Source organism: Protopterus annectens, chromosome 2.part2 (assembly GCF_019279795.1).
Source record: "Protopterus annectens isolate FY-2018-M chromosome 2.part2, PAN1.0, whole genome shotgun sequence".
NCBI classification, from domain to species: domain Eukaryota; kingdom Metazoa; phylum Chordata; order Ceratodontiformes; family Protopteridae; genus Protopterus; species Protopterus annectens.
Window position 1 is genome coordinate 967,861,983 of NC_056730.1, and position 18,359 is coordinate 967,880,341.

Consider the following 18,359-nt stretch of genomic DNA (forward strand, 5'->3'; position numbering starts at 1 on the left):
TAGATTCAGTAGTATAAAACTTTACAGACCATGCATGGAGTTCTGTAGGCAAGCTAACAGTGGTCGGAACCCTAGCCTAATTATCCATTACTGTATTTTTCTACTTTGTTTTTAATGCTGCTGTTACTCTTCTATATTTCTTTGTTTTTAAAATAGACGAGTTGTGCTTTTGACAAGACTGGATTTTTTAGCTTATTTGTTGATTTTGAAGTAAATCTGACCCTGTTACACACCTCAGTTTTTGTGCCTGTTCCTTTGGCTACTGTATTTGAATGGAAAAGTGTGGATGTTATGTGATCCTATCTCACCTACATTCTGTACTGATGGGCTCGGAGCCGATCCCTCGGCTCCGACTCGGCACGCTATGCTATAGAGCGAGGCCTCTTATTGGCTGAGCTATTTCTTATCCCAGGATGCACCACCACTAATCCCCCAAATCTCGTTTGCCGCTTACAAGCTAGGACGTGGTCTCAAACTTGGCTGGGCTAAGTACTGTTTTATTCAGACTTTTCCTGTCAGAAAATTTGTGATTTTGAACTCAAAAGCTGTTTTAACAGCTATCGTTGTTGTACGAGTGTGTTTGAAAAATATTTGTTGAGAAAATCGTGTTTTTTCATTAAGGGAAGGTTTCCCGTTTAAGTTAGAGGGGCCTTCCCCTATTACTATCTAGCGTTTTGTGTTTTAGTAGTCAAGTACCTGCTTAAGTTAGAGGGTCTTGACCCTCATTTTATGTGTTTGTGCTACTAGTTCGTGAACTGGTTTTTGTGTAAAAAAAAAAAAAAAAAACTTAAAACTTTCTTAGTTTTTCTTTCTGTGTAATTAAATCTTGTTTCTTAGGGTTAGTCAACATGTCTAAGGAACATAGACCCTCTGGGTTTAAAAAGTGCGCGAGGTGTGGTTATAAAATGTCCATAACGGACGACCACTCCTCGTGCGTTTATTGTTTAGGCGCCAAGCACCTACAAGAGTCCTGTAGCATGTGTCACGCCTTTTCATCGAGAGTCCTCCAGGAGAGGAAGAACAAATTAATTCTAAAAGGGTTGATTAAGCCATCCTTCAAGGAGGCTTTTATCTTCCTCTTCCTCTCCTATGAAAAAGAAAAAAGCGTCGGCTCCGACCAGTCTGTCGGAACCGACTGCCAAAAAACCTAGGCAGGCTTCTCCATCGGCTCCACGGACTTCGGAGCCGAGGGCGGAACGGTCTGCCTCGATGCCTCCAGTCTCGACCCCTGTGGTTTCGGAGCCGAGGACTGGGGCATCGAGAGGCGGGTCACCTTCATCGGCTCCACTGATATTGGAGCCGATGAGGATTGCCGGCTCAGACTCTTCCCCTTCGGCGCTGAAGTCCTCATCGGCACCGAGGGAAATTGTTTTGAGATCTCCCTCGGAACCGATAGTAATCGAATCCATTCGGAGCCGGTCCCCTAGTCCTATGGAGCCAATGGAGAAATCGGTTCGGACCCGATCGGTGTCCTCTAGATCCTCCAAGATGTCTGATTTGGACATCAACAGGGTGCTCCTAAGACTCTTCCAGTCTCCGGTGTTTCAAAAGTTAGTTTCGGCTCCAGCCCATTCGGCTTTGGAGCCGATGGTCCACCTTGCTACTTTGGTTCCTCCTCCAACAGCCTCGGCACCGTTGGAGCCGGTGCTGGTGGAACCGATGGAGGTTTTAGGGTCGGGCCCGACCCTTACTCCAACTCCGGCTCTTGAGTCGGAGTTCGGTACGCGGACTTCTTCTGTCGGCCCCGGGGGGAACGCTTCGGGACTGATGTTTTCGGTCCCAAGCCTTCCTCTCAGTGCGTCGGCTGTGGGAGTGCAGTCTACCGTCGTGGCCGCGGAGGTGGGACATTCCCAGGATTCTGGTGGTCCCGCCTTCAGGGCTATGAGGAGTGCGTTAGCCAAATCATCTTTGGCTACCTCCATGGTCTCCCCAGCTCCTTCCCTGCATATCGAGACTGGGTCTTTGGCAGTCCCCCTGTCCTTAGACAGCGGAGCCCCGGGGCCTGAGGTTACCCCCACTGGGGTTTCCCCCCCCTCCTGGAGGTCCTTCTGAAGCTTCTTCGGAGGAACCCCCTAGGAAAAGATCGTGCAAGAGGAAGCACGTTGACTCCCCTGATGAGTCTCTTACATCAGACACTGATCTCGATGATGCAGAGGGGTCCCCTAAGTCGTCCTCAGATGATGTCTCCTTTGCAGACATCCTGGAGGCCCTTAAACAACGAGGCGGCTGGCAATCCAAACTCCCTTCTGCTGATGAGTCTGTGTTCCTTAAGGCCTTCGAGGCTCAGCCCTCCGCCTCCTGGGTGTCTCCGCCCTTCGACAAGCTCTTGGATTTGATCTGTCGGGCGTGGGAACACCCAGACTCTGTGGAACCGGTGCCTGCTCGTCCTAATAAGTTCCTGTCAGCACCCCCGGAAAAAGTTTCTGACTACAGGTGTGGCTGTAGATGCTTTGGTGGTGGCATCTGCTACCCAGCAAGATGTAGCAGAGGCTTCGACGTCCGTCCATCCTCCTAATAAGGAGTCTAGGAGCATGGATCGGTACGGTAAGCGCATCCTAAGTTCAGCGGCCTTTACATTAAGGTCCTTGAACTATCTCACGCACTTTACCAGATTTCAGAGGGATCTGATTAAAGAACTTTCCGATACCCTCTTGGGTAACCTGCCTGAGGAGCTGGCCCAGACGGTTGGCTCTCAGCTGGCTACACTGTCGTCCATTTCAAACTCGTCCATGAGGCTCATTTCTTATACGGCCGAAGGGGCGAGTAGAGCGGCGGGTACAGGCATTGCTCTACGGAGACAAGCCTGGCTCCGCCTATGTCATTTTGCGGAGGCCTTTAAGTCTTCCTTTGCTGACGCCCCCTTTGATGGGTCTCCCTTGTTTGGTCCCAAGGTAAAAGGACACACTGACCTGCTGCGAGCAAGAAGGTAAGACTTTGACTGCCGTAGGGGCACGATTTTCCACTCCCTTTCGGCCTTACCCCAAGGCTAAAAGAGGAGGGAAAATGTGGTTCCGTAGATCTCAGAAGTCTTACCCCTCACAGCAGGACGATCCCCCTTCCAGAGGCAGGGGAGAGGGAAATTCTTCTGGAAGACGCCGTCCCAGAGGCGGCAGAGGCCCCTGCAACACTGGAGACCGCGAGTCCTTTCGTGGCTCTTCAGCCTTTCACAGTCCCTGAGGGATTGCCCGACTGTGCAGCTCCGGAGCCAGTCGGGGTCGTTTCGAGGCACCTAAAAGCCTGGGAAGGTATCACTCAGGACCGATGGGTGCTTCGAATTATCGCCGGAGGTTATGCCATCCCTTTCTCTCACTCCCCACCTCAGTCCAAAAAAATCCGGGACCCGCCACCCAGTCAACGGGAAACTGCAGCCTCAGAAGTTTCAAAGCTGCTGCAAAAGGGAGTCATCCAACCGGTCTCCGCAGACCAGATCGGATTAGGGACTTACTCAAGATTCTTTTTGGTGCCATAAAAGACCGGGGACTTGAGGCCCATTTTGGATCTCAGTATTCTAAACCGTTCAGTAAAAAAGTCCAAGTTCCGAATGGTCACCCTACAAACCATTCTCCCATTGCTGGAGAAAGGTGTTTGGATGTGCTCCATAGATCTCAAGGATGCTTATTACCATATCTTGGTACATCAAGCGTCCAGGAGACATCTGCGCTTCAGCCTAGGAGGCAGTCATTTTCAGTTCCGTGCACTGCCCTTTGGTCTCACCACAGCCCCCAGGGTGTTCACCAAATGTTTGGCGGTAGTGACTTCTCACCTGAGAAGTCTAGGATTCCAGGTGTTTCCGTATCTAGACGACTGGCTCCTAACTGCCACCTCCAAGCATCTACTATTGGAGCCTACAAGCCACGATATCACTGGGCAATTCCCTTGGAATCACCTTCAATTGGCCAAAGTCTGTGTTGCTGCCATCTCAACGCATAAGATTCATCGGAGTAGAGATAGACTCAAACCGAATGCGGGTCTATCTACCTACAGACAGGATACAAACCATACAGGCTCAAGTTCGAGCCTTACTTCCCAGATCCAAAGCCCCAGCCAGAATGGTTCTGCAGCTATTGGGATCCATGTCCGCCACGGTTCTTCTAGTTCCCCTAGCAAGATTGCACATGAGAATCCTCCAGTGGCTTCTTTCAGCTCAGTGGTCCTTTCAGGAACTCCCTCTCAGTCACCTCATATGGATCACGGAAACCTGCAAACGGGACCTTCGCTGGTGGTTGGTGCCCTCCAATCTGGATCAGGGACGACCCTTTGTTCCACCTCCTCCTGTGGCCACTTTGACCACGGACGCCTCCCAGATGGGGGGGGGGGGGCATTCCCTGGGCAGGTCAGTCCAAGGCATATGGCACCCAGAAGAGACCCTACTTCATATCAACATCCTAGAAATGAGGGCGGTGCTTCTGTCCCTTCAAGCCCTTCACGATTACCTCCCTCAGGGCGTAATTGCCGTTCACTCAGACAACATGTCAGTGGTCTGGTACCTGAACAAACAGGGAGGGACCAGATCCTATCCTCTTTGCAGAGAGGCCATGAGAGTTTGGGAATGAGCAGTGTCTACCAAACGCTTTCTAGTGGCTACTCATATCCCGGGCAAGTCCAATGTGATAGCCGACAGACTGAGCAGAACCATCCTCTCTCCTCACGAATGGTCTCTGAACATTACAGTTGCAAATCAGATTTTCAGCAAATGGGGAGTTCCGTGTTGCGACCTCTTCACGACTCCACTGAATGAAGTGCAAAAGTTCTTCTCCCTCACCCGGCTCCGGGAAGAGCCCTATGGACGCACTAGCCCGTCCGTGGCCCACCAGCTTGCTTTATGCCTTCCCTCCAGTTCCTCTCCTTCCCAGGGTGATCCAAAAGGCATCTCTCTTGGGGAGCAAAATGATCTTAGTTGCTCCTTACTGGCCTCGTCAAGTATGGTTCCCTATCTTCGAAATATGCTCTGGAAGGTCCATGGTTCCTGGATCAGATCCCAGACCTATTGGTGCATCAGTCGGGACTATTCCACCAGTCCCTACACACCTTAAAATTGACGGCTTGGCCCCTCCTCTTCCGACTATAGTCAGGAGTCATTCATTGGATCCAGAAGTTGTACACATTTTATCTTCGGCCCACAAGTCTGCTACAAAGAAATTGTATTCTAGCAAATGGAAAAGATTTGCTATTTGGGCTCAACTCCGGGGCCTGGATCCTATCACTATTCCTGTTTCAGAAGTACTGAAATTTCTAACTTCTCTTTTCAATCAAGGTTCTTCAGTCTCTACCATCAAGGTTCAATTGGCAGCTATTTCCAATTTTCACGAATCTATAAACCCACCTTTAATGAGCAACAGATTGTGTAAGACCTTCTTGAAAGGTGCTGCGCTTTTAAGACCTCCGATTTCTCATCCTGCTCCTCCATGGGATCTCGATGTGGTGTTACGCGCCTTAACTTCCTTTCCCTTCGAACCGGCAGCGACATGTGATTTAAAATTTCTATCTTGGAAGACTGCCTTTCTGGTGGCGATTACTTCTGTCAGAAGGGTTTCAGAGCTTCAAGCTTTGTCTGTAAAACATCCGTACTTGGTTTTTCACAAAGACAGAGTATCTCTCAGGCCAAATCCATCTTTTGTCCCTAAAGTTTGTTCCAATTTCTGCCTACAACAATCATTAGAACTTCCAGTCTTCTTTCCGAAGTATTCTAACAAAGCGGAATTCATATTCCACACATTAGATGTCCACAGGCAGTTGCGTTTTTATTTAGATAGGACCAAACAAACAAGGAAAACAGATCAGTTGTTTGTATCCTTTGCGGACAATAAATTGGGCAAAGCCGTCACAAAGGTCACTATTGCCAAATGGATCAGGGACTGTATTACTCAAGCTTATTCTTATTCTAATAAAGAGCTTACCACCTCTGTCAAAGCTCATTCTACAAGGGCTATGGCTACTTCGGTAGCATTTCATTCTAAGCTTGCCATTAGTGACATTTGTGCTGCGGCTACATGGTCTTCCCCGCACACTTTCATTTCCCACTACAAATTGGATGTGGCATCTAGAGGACGAGCCTCATTTGGTTCCACAGTGCTCAGGAGTGTTTTCCAATGAGCCACCCAGGATTTAGGTGCTAGGGACGCTGTCCCATCAGTACAGAATGTAGGCGAGATAGGATCACATAACATCTTTTAGTTATGTACTTACCATAACTTTAGATGTTTGGGATCCATCTCGCCATTCCTAATAACCCACCCTCCTTCCCCCTTCCTTGGAGATCAGAGGATATCAGAAGGTCCGAATCCTGTTGTTTCATCTTGAAACATCTAACAATGTTATATAAAAAAGTTGTGCATGTGTGCATGAATGTGGACAAACAAGATCTGGGGGATTAGTGGTGGTGCATCCTGGGATAAGAAATAGCTCAGCCAATAAGAGGCCTCGCTCTATAGCATAGCGTGCCGAGTCGGAGCCGAGGGATCGGCTCCGAGCCCATCAGTACAGAATGTAGGCGAGATGGATCCCAAACATCTAACGTTATGGTAAGTACATAACTAAAAGTTATAAAGCCTTCAGGTTACTCATCATCCAACTCTGCCTTTCATATTTCAGTTTGAATTGTGCATTATTAATAATGTTTTTAAAGCATCATTATTAAACATGATATTATTTAAGAAGTGGCAAAGGCACATGTATAGCAATAGAAAACAAACCATAGCAACAATTGCTTGATTTTCTTACAGTATGCATTTTAACAATTTTCATTCACTCCAACATTTCATAAATTACTCAGTTCCTGCCTTTGCTTAGATGTCACTCCTCTTTCTCCTGAACATTGTTCTGCATGTAATGTTCCCACAAATTCATAGGTAGGTACTAGGCTATCTGCCCGAAAGCATTTATAAGCCTAGCCAGAATGTGTTGGCTTTCCGCCGCCCCCTTAGATTAGTTCCCTGTACCTCTGTCCAGCAGAGCCATTGAAGTGATCCCTGGGGTAAACTTTCTGTTTCTCATCCACTCGTCAAGGTTTCTCTTGAAGAGGGTTAGTGAGGAACTGTGCCTAATGTAGATTGGAATCTTGTTCCGGAGCATGGGAAGTCTCTGGGACAGGAATCTATCCCTCCAGCATGTCCTATTTATTGTTGTGGTGAGGTTTAGATCCCTGGAGCATGTAGCTCGAGGGGATATGGTTTTCTTTAGGTGGAGCATGTCCATCAGTTCTGAGTTGGACATGGCCTTGTATGTCAGGCAGAGATAACCTCTTGAGTAGGCGGTATGCAACTGAGTACAGCTGGAGTTTCTTCAGTCGAGCTGCATAGGGCATCTGCTTGAGGCCAGTGATCCTCTTGGTGAGGTACTTCTGTGGTCATTCCAGTTGTTGCAGGTGTCTTGTAAGGTACATCCAAACTGGGGCATTGTACTCTATGATGGGTCTGATGAGTGATGCGTAGAGGGGCCCAATGACCTCTTTCGATCTGGATGCAAACCCTTTTGTGATTAGGTGGGCCACATAGAAAGATTTTCTAACCACTTTGGCAATGTGATTATCAAAGGAGAGTTTACTATCTACTTGGGTCCCCAGATCCCTTATTATGTCTTCCGTATTTAGGGGGCTACCACCTATGTGGTAGTTTGTGGGTACTTTGTTTTTTCCAAAGGGGATGACTATGCACTTTTTTGGCATTTAGCTTGAGGCCATGGTTTTGACACCAGGTATCTGTCTCAGTGATGCCCTTATGGAGGATGTCTGTGTCAGCTGGAGAGTCAATTATAGCCCCTAGTTTGCAGTCGTCTGCGAACTTGGTCAGCCATAGTCCTCCTGTGCTTGCCTGTACCTCTGAGAAGTTTATGCCGAACAGGAGGGGTCCTAGGACTGTGCCCTGGGGAATGCCACTTGTAACCGGTTTAGAGTCAGACCTAGCTCCTGCAACTCGTACCATGTGGGTTCTGTCCGGGAGCCAGTTAGCAACCCATCTCGTGACGTAGGGGTTTATGTTCAGGCTGGTGAGCTTGTCTATAATACCTGAGTGGGGAATGGTGTTGAAGGCCTTTGCAAGGTCTAGGTAGGCTGTGTGGACCACCTTTCCCTTGTCTATAGCCTTGGTAACTGTCTCAAAGAAGTCCACCAGGTTTAGGAGGCATGATCTGCCCTTAACAAAGCTGAACTGGGTAGGGTCCAGTGTTTGGAGGTTCCCAATGTCTTTGTTAATGAGATCCATGATGATGCGCTCCATAGCTTTACAGACCAAGCTAGTCAGGCTTATACGGTGATAGTTCCCGGTGTCCATTGTGGCTCCACCTTTGTGGAGCAGAATAACCATTGCTGTGCACCACTCTGTGGGCACGTAGCCTGTGGAGAGGCTGAGTTTAAACAGTGTGTTTTGGTGAGAGGTTAGTTCATCTTTGACATGGTGTAGGACGCAGCCTGGGACACCGTCCGGTCCCATTGATGCTGTGTTTTTGGCTTTGGAGAGGGCTGTTTTAACCTGAGTGTCTGTGATTTCAGGGGCACTACATTCTTCTGGTATAGTTATGACCCTTTTTGGGGGTGAGAGAGGGGTGAGGTTTGCACTGAACCTATATGCCAGGAAGTTGGCTATATCGGTTGGTTCAGTGTATTTTGTGCCATTCTGCACTAACTCCGAGCAGATCTGTGAATTGCCACTTAGATTCTTGACATAGCTAAAGAATGCCTTGTGGATGTTCTTCGTGTTTCACTGTTACAGTCATTACATTTGGGTTATCTGCTTGCAGTAGCCCTCAGTTGGCCTGATTAACAAAGTCTTGGGTACTGTGTCGGTTACTGTCCCTTCTTCCATGACGTCAGTTGTCAGGGGTATAAAACATGCAGCCGACACCATTACATCAGTCTTTCTTGCCATGCGGTGCCCGAAGCAGAAGCAGTTTGCAAGTGCCAGTCAGCCGACTCCTGAAATTTTTGTTTTCGAGTTTCAGAACCAAAGTCTTCAACTAAAGCTAAGTACCCCATTGGGGAAACTTTTTCTTGCTCCTTACTGATGTCAGTAACAGTTAATAATTGCATTACTTGTGGAAAGCAAATACCTCACAATGATTTTCATTCGTACTGTATTCCTTGCCTAGGCTCAGACCACGACGTACCTTGCCTTATTTAGTCAGTGCACTGTCCTTCATCAGTATATTTTCACTTCTAAATATTTCGGTTCTCGGTTCATTTATCCAGAAATGTCATTGGTTAGCCATCCGACTACCGGTATTCTGAAAAAACGCAAAGATAAAGACATAGACAGGCCGACAAGGTCCAAAGCTGTCGACAATGCTTCTCCTAAGCCATTCGCCAGTTCGCTGGTACTCAGTGAGGCACTTTCGCAGCCCCGATACCCGCTACTTCTGATTCGCAGGCCTCTACTGAGACCCATTCGGAGTCCGGTATGTCGCGAGATGCTTCAACTGTGGAACCTGCAGATGTCTCTACCTTAGATGGGTCCGGAGCTGCTGTGCAGGCACCGGCTTCTGAGGATGTATTCAACCCTATGGATGTAGGATCATAGGTAGGTACTAGGCTATCGGCCCAAGGGCATACTTAAGCCTAACCAACAAGGTTCCCTAGCTTACGCCACCCAAGAAAGTTATTTTCCTGTGCCACTGTCGAGCAGAGACACCGAAGTGATCCCCAAGGTGTATTTCCTATTTCCCATCCATGCATCAAGATTTTTGTTGAATAGTGCTAATGAAGAACTTTGTTTGACATAGATGGGTAGCCTGTTCCAGAGTATGGGAAGTCTCTGGGACAGGAATCTATCCCTCCAGCATGTCCTGTTTATTGTGGTGACAAGGTTTATGTCCCTAGAGTGTGTGGTTCAGAGGGATTGGGGTTTCTTTAGGTGTAGCATGTCCAACAGCTCTGGGTTTGACATAGCTTTATATGTTAGGCAAAGATCACCTTAAAGTAGGCGATATGCTACGGAGTAAAGCTAGAGTTTTTTGACGCGGTCAATGTAGGGCATTTGTTTGAGGCCAGTAATCCTGTTTGTGAGGTACTTCTGTGGCCTTTCCAGCTGCTGCAGATGTCTTGTGAGGTACATTCCAAAAGGGGCGTTGTACCCTATAATGGGTCTAATGAGTGTCGAGTAGAGGGGAACAGTGACCTCTTTTTTCCTGGATGAGAACCCTTTTATGATGAGGTGTGCCATGTAGAAGGACTTCCCGACTACTGTGGCGATGTGACTATCGAAGGAGAAATTACTGTCCACCTGAGTTCCACCTGCGTTCCAAGGTCTCTTATCACACATTCAGTGTTAAGTAGATTGCTGCCATGTGGTAGTTCATGGGTACAGAGTTTTTACCAAAGGGGATGACACTGCACTTTTTGGCATTGAGCTTGAGGCCATGGCTCTGACACCAGGCATCTGTCTCAGCAAGGCCCTTCTGTAGGATGTCCACATCATTTTGGGACTTGGCTATGGCTCCTAGTTTGCAGTCATCTGCGAACTTCGTTAGCCAGAGGCCTTCTGTGTTAGCCTGTACTTCAGAGAAGTAGATACCAAACAGGAGAGGTCCCAGGACGGAACCCTGTGGTAAACCACTTGTCACTGCTTTGAGGTCAGATTTGGAGTCTGCAACTTTTACAGTATGGGTTCTGTTAGTGAGCCAGTGGGCAACCCATCTTGTGACATAGGGATTTATACCTAGTTTAGTGAGTTTAGCTGTAATTCCAGAATGGGGGATGGTGTTGAAAGCCTTGGCAAGGTCAAGATAGGCTGTGTGAACCACCTTACCCTCATCTATGGCTTTGGTGACTGCCTCAAATAAGTCTATCAGGTTCAGGAGGCATGATCTGCCTTTCACAAACCCGAACTGGGTGGGATCCAGAGTTTGGAGGTTACCAATGTCTTTGTTTATGAGTTCCATAATGATACGTTCCATGGCCTTGAAGACCAGGCTCGTCAGGCTAATAGGTCGATAGTTCTTGGGATCAGTGGTGGCTCCCCCTTTGTGGAGTGCGCCATTCAGTGGGCACAAAGCCTGATGCAAGGCTATTATTGAACATGATGCTTAAGTTGGGAGCCAGTTCGTTCTGAAGTTCGTGTAAAATGAACCCTGGGATGTTGTCCGGTTCCATGGCTTTAGAGAGTGCAGCTTTTACCTGCGTAGTTGTGATTACAGGGACTCTGCATTCTTCCTGTATAGGTATGGGCCCTTTAGGGGGTGAGGGGGGGGGGGCAAAGTTAGCACTGACCCTATCTGCCAGGATGTTGGCAATATCAGTTGGTTCTGTAATTTTCATGCCGTTGTGCTGTAACACAGAGAATATCTGGGTGTTGCCATTGAGATTCTTGTTATAACTATAGAATGCTTTGTGGTTGTCCTTAGAATTAGTGTTGATTTTGTTTTCGTAGCTAGCTTTGGAGGTTTTTATAAGGGATCTCATCTTCTTACTGAGGCTGAACAGAGAGCTCCTACACTCATGGAATTTTACTCTCTTTTGCAACAATTTCTTCCTTCTGTTGTACAGTTTGTTTATGGCAGGGGACCACCAGATTGGCTTCCTTTTTTATAGGATAGCATCTTGGTTCTGTTTGGGATAGCACGATCCATGCACTTGTGTAAGTGCTTATAGAGTGCATTTTTGTAGGATTCAGCAGTTGTAACTGTATTGTCCATCTGCATGGGTGTCATGAAGTTTACCACTTCTGTCTTAAGAAGCATGAAGTTGGCTTTGGAGAAATTTTTTATCATGGTTTCCATAATGGGTAGTGGTGGCAGGATGTGGATATCAAGGGTGATTAGCTTATGGTCAGATCGGTCCAACGAGGAGTTGACTTCAGGTATGGAACACCAGTCACTCATATTGGTAATGACTAGGTCTAGGATATTGTTGCCCCTGGTGGGGGTGTGGATAAGTTGATCTAGGGCACTGGAGTTTATGAATTCCAGAAAGTGTTGCGCTAAGGAGTTGGTACACGAGTAGTTTTCCCAGTTAATGGTGGGGTAGTTGAAGTCACCCATTATTAGGGTGTTTGGTTGAACCCTAATATTTTCCAGTACATCAAGAAAAGAGGAGTGGGAATCCTGGGGCATGGTGGGGGATCTGTAGCAAGCTACAATTTGGATTGCAGTTTTGCCCAGAATTAGTTGCACTTGGATAACCTCAGATGCATTATGCTAAACAACTAGCCTGGAGGTGTGGATATCCTTAATGAATATGGACACACCTCCGCCTTTGGTGTTTAGGTCCAGGTTACATGACCGAAAAGTGTGGTATGAGTTATAGCCTGGTAGTGCAGGGGTGCTATCTGGAGCCTTGAACCAGGTCTCAATCACTGTACAGATATTGATGTTCTCCATTTTAAGGAGTGCCTCGAGTTAGTGCATTTAGAGATTTAGACTTCTAGCATTGAGTAGCATTTCCCTCAGTTTTTGTTTGTGTGTTCCTGTTACGGTGGTGAATTTGTTATTTGAACCTTGCCTAAAAAAGGCACTATAGGGGCAGCAAGAGCCTTAGCCAGTATCCGGAATCCCAGGGGCGACAGGTGCAGGCCATCTGTGGCAAAGCATTGTGGCCTGTCGACCATGTTATCCCAAGCAGACAGATACTGGATCCCCTCAGAGTGAAACCAGAAGCTTAGCCAATTGTTGGAAGTCAGTCATTTTGTCCTTGTACTGCTATATCATTCTGGGCAATGGCAGAGTGCTACTCAGGGCTAGGGTCATACCTGCCTGGGCTACAAGATTGGAGAGCTCTTCTATGTCTCTTTTCATGTAGTCCAGGGAGGTACGTCTCAGGTCATTCACACCAACATGGACAATGACAGAGTCATAGTTGTACTTGGTGTGGAGTGACCTGAGTGCGTGGGTTATATGGCGGATCCTGGCACCTGACAGTAACCTTCTCTTTGTTTAGCCTGGTGAGTAGGACATCAGTGTGCCTGACTATAGAGTCACCTATGACTAGTGTGTTGGGTACGTTGTTTTGACTTACTGGCTGTGGTTGAGTGGCACACTGAGTCTGTGGGCTCTGTGTCGTTTGGGTTGTGTTGGGGGATGGAGGTTGCTTGCATTTCTGCTTTGGAGGTCTGTTGCTTAGACAGATTATGATTGAGAGCCTCCGCAAATGTTTTTGTGTTACTATGTGTGGATCTTGGTGGTGTAGATTTAGTGAGACTATGTGATGAGTGTGGTGTGGTGCAAATGTTTACCTTCTCCTCATGACTGTCAAGTTCAGTCTTGGTTGGAGAGAGCCTTACCTCCATTTTGGCTAGATAAGTGCATCTCTCTCAGGTTGTAGTGTTGGGTGGTAGGAGGAGAGGGTTGTCTGTGACATGAGGCAATTTCTACATTGCTTCATGATGCCCAGATTCATCAGATAGGAGAAAACACTGGGAGCTGACCCTTGGACATGCCTGAATAAAAAAACTATTTTCCTGTAGATAAGTGAGGAAAGTGAGTACAAGAGCTGTTTTTCTCTAAGCAAGTGAGAAACGTAAGTACAAAAACTGTTTTCCTCTAGGTAATGAGGAAGGTTGAGTGCTATAGTAATTAGTAGCTTGTTTAGTGCTTACAAGTTCTGAACAAGTGCTGAGAACGAATAAGCAAATTTAAGTGCTAAAACTAAGAATCTGTATCTGCATTAGATGAGTTACAGGACAGAAACAAGTGCAAATGCAGGCTTTCAAATCAGAAAGTTGAGAGAGATGGAAGAGATGGCCCAAACAGCCAATAACTACAATTTCTGGGCCTGAACCACTCCTTATGTGGTAGACAGGTTACCTAGTGGTAGTGCTTACCACTCCCACTGATAAGCTAGAAGGCTTCCCTCCAACACAGAAAAGCTTGGGGGGGCTCAAAAGCTTACATACAGTCCTGGATACAGCAAATGTGTATCTGGAACACTAATTACAGGAAAAGTAGATAACAGGCTTAAATTATTTTTTATTTTTTTTTTTTTTAAATACAGAAAAGTAGTAAAAACAATTCACGTGCAGTGCAATCTAGCACACTTGAGTATGTAGCAATATTAGACCAAACACAGTTTAAAAAATGCAGTTAAATTAAAAAGGACTAAAAGCAAGTGCAGAAAGAGTTTTGTAGGTAGAATGTGGTAAAGAGATGGGACTGGGGGAGTATCCCAGATCAAATCTACAGTGGGGCGGGCAACTGCAAAAGCCACCAAATTTAAACTACAAGCCAAAAATAGGGAGGGTGGAACAAAACAGTTTCAACAGAGATCTAAGCAACAATTAACAAACTCTAAAACCAAAAAATATATACTCAGCTCTGTATATTTGCAGATAGAATATTGCATATTAAACCAACGCCTCCTTCTTCATTTAGGCCTAAACCTCGAACCATACCTAAAAAACCAACGCCTAGGCCGCATGCTCAGGCCTCTATGCCTAAAAAACAAATGATAAGAATAGCTGAAGATCTTATAACTCTAATCAGGGGAAGCCAACCACCCCCTTCTGAGAGACCTAGGACTGAATTTGCTTATGAATCTTCTGACCAGGATTCTGATTTTTCTGATTCTCTGATTATCTGGATTTACCCTTATCTACTTATGAGGATTCTGATGTCTGCTTCCAGAGGATTTTTCTTTTGGTGAAACCTTACATACTCTAAGGGAGCATTTCCACTGGGAAAGCCATGATTTTTCTGATTCAAAAAAGAGGCTTAGGGATTTCTTACTCCTGCCTCAGCATAGGCCTTTAGCTATACCTCCTGTACTAGACATTGTTGGTGATGCCTTTTCGGTATCTAGTTTGGCCCCTGATTCTTTGCCTCCTGCTCCCAGAAAACTTGACAGATATTACAGGGTTCCTGATTCACACAAGTTCATTTTTAAAAATCCTGTTGCGAATCCAGAGACCATTTCATAGGGACCCAAGGGCATTAAGGCTTCTACTGCTAAAAATCCTACCCCTTCTGATAGAGACTCCAGGGCACTGGATAGATGGGGTAAGAAGGTTTACACTTCTGCAGCCTTGGCCATTAGGGCTTTAAACTGCCAGTTTCATATGTTAAAGTATCAGCAACATGTTATTGGATTGCTTAAACAGAAAATTATGTTGATTCCTGACTGTGCTGAAAACAAAGTAGTACAGGATTTAATGCATCTGCTGAACAGGTTGGAAAACATACTTTGCAATGTGGATTTGATTCAGTAGAGGCCTCTTACAGGGCTGCTGTTACTGGGTCTGTGCTCAGAAGGCATGCTTGGCTTAAGGAGCTATCTTTGCCTGATCATGTTAAAGCTAAACTGTTGGCTGCTCCCTTAAATCCGGACCGCCTGTTTGGCAACAAAGCTGAGGAAGTTCTTAAAAAGATGGAAGATGAAGCTAAATCTATGCAAACTGTAAGATTTCTTACAAGTTCAGCCTCCAAGATTTAGTAGGCATTGGCCCTCTAAGAATTGGTCCTTTCCAGCCCCTTCCAGGTCTTCTCAATCCAAACCCAGACCCATCAGAAACCCCAGTTTTCAGTCCCAGGGGATGCACAAGACTAAGCAGTGGGGAGTTTCCACATCCAAATCTGGGAGTAGTAAGACTCCCCCCCTATGGAAAACTGTCTCAGTGACTTGCTTTTAAAACTTCCAAGCACTTCCCAACTTAATGCTCCTTTAGGTGGAAAGAGTGGTCTGCTGGCAAAAAACTGGGAACTCATTACCCAAGACAAATGGGTTTTAAATATAGTGTCCCAAGGATACAGATTTCACTTCCACACTTTACCAACACCAAGTGGGTGGCCATGTCTACCCCCAAATCAGCGGGCAGAGGCCCAAAATCAAGTAATCTCCCTCTTAAGCATGGGGGCTATACAGTTGGTACCAGAAGAGGAAAATGGACAAGGTTTCTATTTGAGACTTTTCCTGGTACCCAGAAAAGACCATTCTTGGTGTCCTTCCAGAGGATTTTTCTTTTGGTGAAACCTTACATACTCTAAGGACCTTTCTATTCTAAACACCTTTCTGGAGATTCCAAAATTCAAGATGTTGACTCTTCACCAGCTGCTTCCTATGCTAGGCAAAGATGCCTGGTTGGCAACACTAGACTTAAAGGAAGCATACCTGCACATCCCTATCAGGGAGTCTTGCAGAAGATACCTACGCTTCAAAGCAGGCTACATGCACTATCAGTTCTCTGCACTGCCCTTGGCTTATCTACTGTGCCCAGGGTATTCACAAAGTGCCTAGCTCCAGTCATTGCATTTTTTCAGGCAAAGAAATATTCAAATATACCCATACCTGGACGATTGTCTAATTCAGACAGAAAGTCAGGACATACTTTTGAATCATCTGGCTTTTGTTCAAAGGGTGCTGACTTGTCTGGGGTACACCAGAAAAGAAAAGAAATCACACCTGGTAACCTATCAACAAATTATATTCCTGGGAGCAAGCTTGAATACAACTTCCCAGATGGCTTTCCTCATGCCAGAGAAACGGATTCATTTGACAACCTACTTCAAACAAGTGGCCACAAAAACCCAGCTATCTGCAAGACAAATACTGCAAGCCTTGGGGTTCTTTGTCTCCTGCATTCTGCTAATTACATATGCAAGGCTGTTTATGAGGAAACTACAATGGTATCTCAAAAGCTTATGGTGCCAACATTCTCAGGATCTACAAGCAATGATTTCCAGGACAACTAATGGTAAAGATGGACAACACCACTGCCATGTGGTACATAAAAAGCAGGAGGGTACACATTCTTACCACCTCTGCAGACTAGCCATGGCATTGTGGAACACAGCCATGAGCTACCAAGTAAATCCATAAGCTCAATTCCTGCCAGGAAAACTAAATACACTGGCAGACGGACTAGGCAGAAACCTCATGGACCCACACAAGTGGAAACTGGAACCAAGGATTTTCAACATGTTGACAAGCAAATAGGGGAGCCCAGATATAGACCTGTTTGCCTCCCCCCAGAACCATCAGTTGGACAAATTTTGCACAAGGATTCCCCACAAGCTAGCTTGGAAAGTGGATGTTGTGTCCTTCAGCTGGAAAAACCTATCAGTTTATGCCTTTCCTCCCGTGCCTCTGCTCTCCAAAGTACTACTAAAGATCAAACAGGACAAGCCAAGGATGATTTTAATTGCACCAGACTGGCCAAGTCAACACTGGTGTACCCCCTCTTGCACAGTGTGTCATGCTTGGCCCCATGGTACCTGCCTCAGACTCCTTCCCTGTTTTCTCAGCAGGAGAACCAGATTCTGCACCCTCAGCTGCAAACCCTGAACCTAGCAGCCTGGCTAATTACCTAATCTCTCCTTTACCATCTCTCAGTAAATCAGTGATGGATATCATTTTAGAAGCAAGGAGGCCTAGTACTAGAAAATCTTATGCTGCAAAATGGAAAAGATTATGTGTCTGGATCCAATCTCAAGGGATGAGTGCAGCAGTGGCCAATTTACCTCAGATTCTATAATACTTGACTGAGATGCTTCATAAGGGCTTGTCTTTTTCCTCCATCAAAATTCATGCCTCAGCCATTTCAGCTCATTATAACACAGAGCCTCCCCTCTTCTCTCATCCACTGCTCAAGCAGTTCCTTAGAGGGGCCAAAAATTTAAGGCCACCCAGGAGAGCTCCAACTCCAGCCTGGGATCTTAACTTTGTCTTGGAGAAACTCACTCTTGCTCCTTTTGAGCCAGCTGCTATTGCAGATTTAAAATTCCTTTCTTGGAAAACGGCTTTCCTTTTAGCAATCATTTCAGCAAGAAGGGTATCTGAATTACAGGCCCTTATGGCAGTGGAACCTTTCATCATCTTTCATGCGGACAGGGTGTCCTTCAAAACCAATCCCTCCTTCATGCCCAAGGTGGTATCCAGTATAGCTCTTAATCAGTCCATTCATTTACCTACCTTCTTGCCTAAATAACAGAACAAAGGGGAACCGGATACTGCACTCCTTAGATGTGCACAGACAACTTAGATTCTACTTGGACAGGACTAAACCTCAAAGGAAATCTGAACAACTGCTGGTGGCATTTGCTGCAGGGACAGAGAGGGGAAAGCTGTTTCAAAGCAAACCATTTCAAAATGGATAGGCAACTGCATTCATTTTTGCTATAAGCACCATGGAAAACCTATCCCACAGGGCATCAGACCCTAGTCAACCAGGGCTGCATCTACCTCTACAGCCTTTCTCAGAGGCGTCCCTACCAGGGTCATCCTAGAAGCTGCTACCTGGAGTTCTGTACATACTAGCAGCATCATTTGCCAGTTTTCTCTAAATCCAGAGCTGGCTTTGCCACTGCAGTCTTGCACGGCCTTATAGCTGCTGGTCCTAATTCTACTTAAATTCCTCCTCCCAACCTTAGCTTTGGGAATCTACCCAAATATAATGACTACAACAGTGAAACACAAAGAACATAGTACAGTTGTGTACACTTACCAT

The 18,359-nt window shown here is 46.2% G+C and overlaps 1 protein-coding gene across 3 annotated transcripts in view; it reads left to right on the top strand.

Moving 5' to 3' along the window:
• The window catches only part of PJA2 (praja ring finger ubiquitin ligase 2), a 1,087,778-nt gene that overhangs the window by 636,034 nt on the left and 433,385 nt on the right, over positions 1–18,359 (top strand). The window lies entirely within an intron of this gene.